General features: G+C 51.5%; 1 pseudogene; it reads right to left on the bottom strand.

The window, feature by feature from the left end:
• Positions 1-4,692: 4,692 nt before the first annotated feature.
• LOC121158982 lies at positions 4,693-5,595 on the bottom strand (annotated as a pseudogene).
• Between the last annotated feature and the right edge of the window lie 2,533 nt (positions 5,596-8,128).

Here is an 8,128-nt window from a genome sequence, read left to right as displayed (position 1 = left end):
GAATCCCTCCTCCTGTTCACACCACCCAGGGGGCTTTCTTCGGAAAAGGATGCTCCGGGTGTGCCCCCCCACACCCTGTGCTGAAGATTTTGTCTTCCCATTTAATTCCAGTTAGGAATCCTCTCGCTTCAAACACATCCCTGGGAGAATAGGCGTGGAAGGTGGCAGCAGGAATGCGTGGAAGATTCTGCCCCTACCACGCCAGCTGAGGACCGGGACAGAGTTAGTTCTAATGGTTGGGTTCGTCTAAAGCAAGGCAAGTGTCTAAAATTCTAAAATTGTCAGGCATTGTTAGTGCAATCCTCTTTTCTATCCTTTTATTTAGTTATCTTTTTTTGAAAGGCAGAGAGAATCCATCCACCGGTTCACGCCCGGACTACCCAAACAGCCAAGGCTGCGTCATTGGGTTGAAGTCCGGAGCCTGGAACTCACAGGGTCTCCTATGTGGCGGTGAGGACTCAAGCATTTATCCACCATCTGCTGCCTCCCGGAACAGTGTCCACAAAAAGCTGGGTTGGAGGTGGAGTAGGTATGACGGACCCGAGCACTCTGATATGTGGTATGTGTTTCCCAAGCAGTAGTGTGACTGAAGGTGCCACACTCTTCACGAAATGAAAATGACCTACTTCTGAACGAACTAAAAAAGGTTCAACTGTTTTAGCTTTCTTTCTAGTGTGTGAATTATTAGAAATTGCTTTACCCCATATACTCTTCCAAGTTTTTGAAACTGGCCATGAAGTACGTTTCTGAGTGACAAAGTGCAGCCTGGTGACCTCCTTGCTTGTCTGCCACTGTACAGTCGTGGTCGGTCAAGGTCTACCTCCCCATGTGCACCTGACTCACAGCTTCCCCATAGCCCGGCCTGCTTGGTTTTGGAGATTTATTCATTATTTGAAAGGCAGAATGATGGAGAGAAAGGGGAACACAGAGAGAGAGGGAGGGGGAGAAGGAAAAAGAGAGAGAGGGGGAAAGAAGGAGGGAGGGCAAGAGAAAGAGAAGGGGGAGAGAGAGAGAGAGATGGATGGAGGAAAGGAAGGAGGGAGAGAAGGAATGAGAGATGCTCCATCTGCTGATTCACTCCCTAAATGCCACAACAGCCAGGCTAATTATTAATAGTACCGTTTTATTCTCTAAAGTTTTACTTATTTACCTTCATTTGAAAGTAAGGACTGGGGCTGGTGCATTGGCTCAACTGGCTAATCCTCCATTTCCAAGTGCTCGCGTTCCATATAGGCACTGGCCGGTTCATGTCCCCACTGCTCCACTTCCTGTCCAGCTAGCTCCCTGTTGGTGGCCTGGGAAAGCAGCAGGGATGGCCCAGTGCCTTGGGACCCCGCACCGTGTAGGAGACCCAGAAGAAGCTCCAGGATGCTGGCTCAGTTCTGGTTGTTGTGGCCATTTGGGGTGTGAACCAACGGGTGGAAACTCTGTCTCTCCTTTCCATAAATCTGCCTTTTAAATTAAAAAGAGAGAGAGAGAGCCATGGGTCTCCTATGTGGGTACAGGGACCCAAGGACTTGAACCATCCTCTAGTGCTGTTTCAGATGTATCATCAGGGAGCTGGATAAGAGTGAAGCAGCCAGGACTCAAAAAAAACAATGTCCATACGGGATACCAGCATTGCACGTGGAGGTTTAACAGGCTATGCTGCAATGCCGGCCCCTCTTTGCCATTCTTCTGTCTGGTCTGAGTCTCCCACGCAGGTACAGGGTCCCAAAGCTTTGGACCGTCCTTGACTGCTTTCCCAGGCCACAAGCAGGGAGCTGGGTGGGAAGCGGAGTCGCTGGGATTAGAACCAGTGCCCATATGGGACCCCAGCACATTCAAGGTGAGGACTTAAGGTGCTATGCTATCATGTCGGGCCCAGAACCATTACTTGATGATACCTTACAGACTCTGATGTTTTGTCCGACAGTAAGGAGCAGTGGTAGCGGAAGGAAAAAAGACTCTGGGATGGGGAAGAATGTTAGGGGGTGTTACTAGAGTGGTTTTGATAATTCTGAAAAACCGTCAGCTCAGAAAAGCTTTGCAAGGTCTATTGGCTGACCAAGTCCATCTCCCATTCCTGCATCTCATGTGCACTGGCAAGTGTGTTCACAGACCCGACACTTGTTGCAAAGCTTGGCCAGGATTGTTGTCCAAACGGTTCTTTGCATCCTCTAATGAGATAGTCAGTGTTCCCTGCTGGGCTGGAGGAGCTGGCTGGCATGTCCCCGTTGAGCATCAGCAGCTGAGGTGTCCCAATCCTGACACATGTTCTCCAAGACTGGCCTACATATTTTATGACTTTTCCCTGTAGCTGAGGTTTGCGTCCTGTGATCTAGTTGGGAAGTCCCCCAAGAAACCTTGCCTGGGCTGACCTCAGACTTGACTTATATGTGCACCAGCTGTTCAGGGTCACATTCGGTCTGTCACCCACACCAGCCACCAGACAGACTGGTGGACACAGCTGCTTGGTCAGTGTATCCTGCAGCCCCATACCTCACATCAACTGATGGGTCCTGCGACCTAGTTGGGGTGACTCCCAATAGCCCTCCTTGGCCTGCCTCCAAGTCTCGGTTTTTGTGTATGCCAGCATATGCTGTGACCTAGCCTGGTCTGCCCCGCATTCCATCCGGCTCTTGTGCATACCCATGGGTGCTGCAGCTTAGCTCAGCCCAACCAGCTCTAAGACCCGACCCATAAGTATACCAACAGGTGCTGGCTTGCCCCCAGCCCTGTTCCTCATGCTTATCAGTGGAAGCTGAGCCCAGCAAGGGGGTACCCAGTTTCCCTACCAGGCCTACTCCCAGCTCTGGATCTTGTGTCTGCCAGGATAATATTAACTGCATCCAGAACCAGCTGGTGCTGCAGCCGAGGTGGGCTGGCCTGCACCCATTCTGGCTCTCTCTTGTGCCAGTGGGTATGGTGACCTAGCCTAACCTGGCCTATCCCCAGACTTAGCCCAAATGCTGGCTAATGGTTACTGCAACCCTGCCCAGTCTGATCTCTCAAGCTCACCAATGGAAGCAGTGGTACAGCAGGAAGTTCCTCTATCAGGCCTGCCTCTAGACCTGGGTCCTGTGCATGCCAGTAGATGCTATAGCTCAGCATGAGATGGCCCATCTCCAGTCTCGGTACTTGTCAGCAGGTGCTTCAGCCTGGCTCAACCTGGCCCACCCCCAGTCCCAGCTCTCACTGACAGCTGCAGCAGCCTAGTTCATTGTAGTCTACTCCCAGGCCCAGGCCTCATGTGGACTGGTGGGTGTTACAGTCCAACCTGGCTTGGCCTGCACCCCATTCTGGCTCTTTCATGTGCAATGTATCTGTGGACTGGTTCAGTCCAAGCTTTTCCCAGACCCAGCCCACACATATGCTGAGTCGTACTATAGCCCAGCCTGACCTGGCCTACCCCCAACTCTCACACTTACCAGCAGGAGCTGGGACCTAGCAGAGGAGTTTCCCAAGTTCACTTCCCAAGGCTGCTCCAAGCCCCAGATCTTGGTACTGCCAGTAGGTGTTGCAACCCACCCTGACATGGCCAAGCTCCAGTTCTGGCACTTACCAACGGGTACTGTGACCTAGCTCAAGTGGCCCACACCCATTCTGGGTCTCACTAATGGGTGCTACAACTTAGCCCAGCCTGGACAGAACTCTAACAAGGGCTGCATCCTTTCCCAGCCTGGTCCACTCACAGCTCTGGCTCTCACACTTTCCCGTGGGAGCTGTAGTCTAGCAAGGGAGTCCCCAAAATTCCCCTACCAGACCTGTTCCCAGCCAAAGATCTTGCATGTGCTGCCTGCAGACTCAACTCTTACTAGAAGATGTTGCAGCCTAGCCTAGCCAGGCATGGTCCACATCCTGTCCTGGCTTTAATACATGCCAGTGGATGCCATGGCCTGGCCCAGCCCAGCCTGCCCCCAGTCCCAGCTCACACAAATGCTGACAAGTGTTGTGGACTTGCTTGGGCTGACCCTCTCCCAGTCCTGCATCTCATGAGTACTGGTGGTGTCACAGCCCTGCTTGGTATGATTTGCCCTCTGTCACAGCCTTTGCAAGTACTGGTGGGCACCACTGATTGTAATAACATTTTACAGGGTAAGAAATTGGAAGGAATGCTCAGTCATGGACGAATTAGCAAGCAAGGGCTAGCATAACAAAATGTGCAGTTATTTAAGATTTTCAATAACAGGGAAACTGTGATGTAATGAAACTAGCAGGCTATGAAATTAACCAATCAGCATAACTGAGTTGTACACAAGTGCAGAAAGGAAAATTATGCAAAGATATTAACACCCATTGCTTTTTTTAAACGAAAGTTTCACATTCTCGTTCATGTTTTCTTGTACTTTCCAAATCTTCTGTACTCAGACCAAATTTTGTAATAAGAAAGCAAACGTCTAAGTTTTCAGAATGCCAATTCATGGTTCAGGGCTTTCAAATTTACCATGAAAAGAGAGCTCTTCAAGACTTCAACGCAGAGAAGTGCTGCGTTCTCCCATCACGGCGAAGCTGCTGAGCAGTGGACAGACCACACAACCAAGGTGCATTCAAGCACTGTTTACCAAACAGCTCTGGGCGTCAGATGAAAAGAGTGTGACACTCAGCACGCGCAGACATTAAACAAGCACATGCTATGAGCAAACACGTGCTTAGTGATATGCCGGAAGTGAAATTTATTTTATATGGCTTCACTGAAACAGATATGCCAGTCTACAGGCGGTCTGTGAAGTGTGGGAACAGCTGAACATACATAATACAATCAGGGACACCCTCAGTGTGACACACACACACACACACACACACACGCACGCTGTAGACTGTATGTGGAATAGAAGTCAGGTTCCACCTACCTGGGAGTGCGCTGAGCGTCACCCAGAAGTGTTCATCAGGAGAGTGGGTATCCTTGGACCACTCCACGAGACCCACGGCCCTCTGGTTTCGAAGAAGAAAGTTAGCAAATTCTCTTGTAAGAGCCACGTAGGCAGAGCCAAAGTAAATGGTCAGCTTATGGGGGGGCAGGCGCTTTTCTCTTCCACGTCAACAACATGAAGGAAAACCAATGATAATTCTGCTCCAAGTGGATGTATCTGGTCTGCCCGATAGCATGAGCTGGGGGCAGCATCCCCAGGGTGATGTTCTTCCCTTTAAAGCCCTTCAGGTACTGAATGATTTCCCGGTTGGTCTTGAGGGGGAAATCTTGCCCGCACGTGTTGATGAGGTATTTCCAGGGCACCGTGGAGGCCACGAGGTCCTTCATGCAGTTCAGGTCGGCCTGGAGCCTGGAGATGCCTGCGTAGACCACGGGCTCCAGCTTGGAAGCCAGGAAGGCGTTGGGAAAGCAGCTCAGCAATTGGTGAACAGCGACTTTAAATGCACCTGTCGCCTTCTCGTCCACGTAGTAGACGTTCTGGGGCATGTAGACGGCCCGGAAGACTCTCTCGAAAGTGCTGAAGTCCTTATGGATGACCATGACGTAGGCCGGGGGAAGGCAGCTTCCTCTTCTGACAAGGGGCTGGTGATGAAGTGGTTCTGGACCAGGTACTCCTGGCAGGAGATGTGTGTCAGTGGTACCCTGGCATACTTGCACGAGAGATGATTTTTGTTCCGGTCATGATCATGTCACAGCCTTGGGCGAGGACAGAAGCATTTGAGATGCCCTCCAGTCGCAGGTGGTTTTGCCAGATGGCATTGTTGGTACGCAGGAAGGACACGGTCATATATTCAGCTGCAAGCCCCGTGACAGACGCCAGCAGCTTCCGCTGCAGTCTTGACAATCTTGACCTCATCATCTCTTCTGACTTGTGTCACTTCGGGGACTTCAGCAAATCGCCGAGGTCGGCCTGCAGAAATCTGCTCTGACCTCTGCTGTTCAGCAAGATGAGTAAAAGGGCCATGCGTGGAAGGGGAGTCTGCAGTTCTCGGCAGCTGGAGGGAGCCAGAGGATCTGAGAGCATGAGATGCTGAGGGCAGCTGGCACACTCCGCGGGTCTGTCCAGCTCCGGGTCAGGCTAGGCGCTGTCCCGCTGGCCTCAGCTGCCAACTCAGGGAAGTCTTCACTTCCCCCGCCCCAAGATGATCAAAGTCCGTCACTGGGGGGCCGCTGTGTTTCCTCAACTCCAGCGTTCACCTTCGTCCTGAATCAGGTCACCTTTGACATCGGCAGCTGCTCAGCATCGGTCAGTAGCCGCTTCTCCTGACCTAAAAATAAAGATCAAGAATTCACAGAGATTCTCGAAGGATCTGAGCAGACTGCCCCTGGCTTGTCCCCGATTTAGAAACGAAGAACATTGAAAATGAACTGTAAACATGTTTTTTGAAGATTTAAAAAAAAAAATTATTTGAAAGGCAGAGTTGCAGGAAGAAGGTAGCAAAGTCTTCCAGTCACCCTCCACCCGGCTGCAACAGCCGGGGTTGAGCCCGAGTGAAGTCAGATTTTTCTAGTTCTTCTGCATAGACTGAGGAAACCAAGCCCTTGGGACATCTCCTTCTGCTTCGCCAGGCACGTTAGCAGGGAGCTGGAGAGAAGGTGGAGCAGCCGGGGCTGGATCTACCCACATGGGATGCCGGCACCACAGGCGGTGGGTTTACGCACTGTCACACAGCACAGGCCCCTGGAAGTCATTTCTATCAGACTTCCGTTTGATCTGTCTGCCACGCTAGGAGGCAAGTGCTACCACGAGCAGAGTTCTCCAAAAAGTGTGCAAGATGAAATTGAAAAAATTATTTATTTATTTTTATTGCAAGGTCAGATATACAGAGAGGAGGAGAGACAGAGAGGAAGATCTTCTGTTCGTTGATTCACTCCCCAAGTGACCGCAACGGCCTGGAGCTGAGCCAATCCAAAGTCAGGAGCCAGGAGCTTCCTCCAGGTCTCCCACGTGGGTCTCCCAAGGCTTTGGGCCGTCCTTGACTGCTTTTCCAGGCCACAAGCAGGGAGCTGGATGGGAAGTGAGGCTACTGGGGTTAGAAACTGCGCCCATGGGCCCGGCGCAGTGGCGCAAGTGGTTAAAGGTCCTCGCCTTGCACACCCGGGATCCCATATGGGCGCCGGTTCTAATCCCGGCAGCCCCGCTTCCCTTCCAGCTCCCTGCCTGTGGCCCGGGAAAGCAATCGAGGACAGCCCAAAGCTTTGGGACCCTGCACCCGCGTGGGAGACCCGGAAGAGGCTCCTGGCTTCGGATCAGCATAGTATCGGCCCGTTGCGCTCACTTGGGGAGTGAATCATCGGACGGAAGATCTTCCTCTCTGTCTCTCCTCTCTGTATATCCACCTTTCCAATGAAAAAATAATAAAAATAAATCTTTAAGAAAAAAAAAAGAAACTGTGCCCATATGGGATCCCGGCAAGGAGAGAACTTAAGCTACTAGGCCACCATGCCAGGCCATGAAAAAAAAATATTTTTAAATATTTATTTTTATTTAGTTTAATTACAGAGAGAGATATCTTTACATGTGCTGGTTTGCTACTCAAATGGCCACCACGGCCCAGAAGCGGGCCAGGCTAGAGCTGAGAACTTAGGACGCAAATACTTGAACCGTTGTCTGCGGCTTTCCTAGGATGCCTGGCTGGGAGGAGCCAGGACTTGAAATCAGCACGTGAGTAAGGTCTGTGGGTGTTGCAAGCAGTGGTTTAACCCGGTGAAATCTGACTCCCTCCTGGAGTATGTGCTCTTACTAACTCTTCTGGATGAGTCCAGACTAGATACAGCCTGTGTGCTAAGCACGATGCTACCTTTAGGAACTGGCATTGTGGTGCAGTGGGCTAAGCCGCCATTTATTTATTTAGAAGTCATTGATATTGTTTGTAACTCAGAGTTGCAGGGAGGGAGAGAGGAGTTTCCATGGGCTGGTTCCCTCCCCTGACGGGCACCATGGTCAGGACTGGTCCAGGCTGAAGCCGACAGCTTCTTCCAGGTCTCCCCCATGGGTCAAACATTTGGACCCTCTCCTGCTCCTTTCCCAGGCACGTTCACAGGGAGCTGCGTGGGAGGTGGAGCGACCAGGGCGGAAACCAGTGTCGCAGGTGGTAGCTTCCCATGCTGTGCCACAAAGCTGACCCCAAGCCTCTAGTGGTGACATCAGCATTCCACACTAGTGTACCCTGGGAAGGCAGGACAGGATGGTCTGAAGCACTTGGTCCAGGCCAC

The sequence above is a fragment of the Ochotona curzoniae genome, unplaced genomic scaffold (assembly GCF_017591425.1).
Source record: "Ochotona curzoniae isolate NIBS_2020 unplaced genomic scaffold, NIBS_Ocur_1.0 contig_4064, whole genome shotgun sequence".
Lineage (NCBI taxonomy): Eukaryota > Metazoa > Chordata > Mammalia > Lagomorpha > Ochotonidae > Ochotona > Ochotona curzoniae.
The sequence above is the reverse complement of the archived record's forward strand: the minus strand, read 5'-3'. Positions and strand labels throughout refer to the sequence as shown.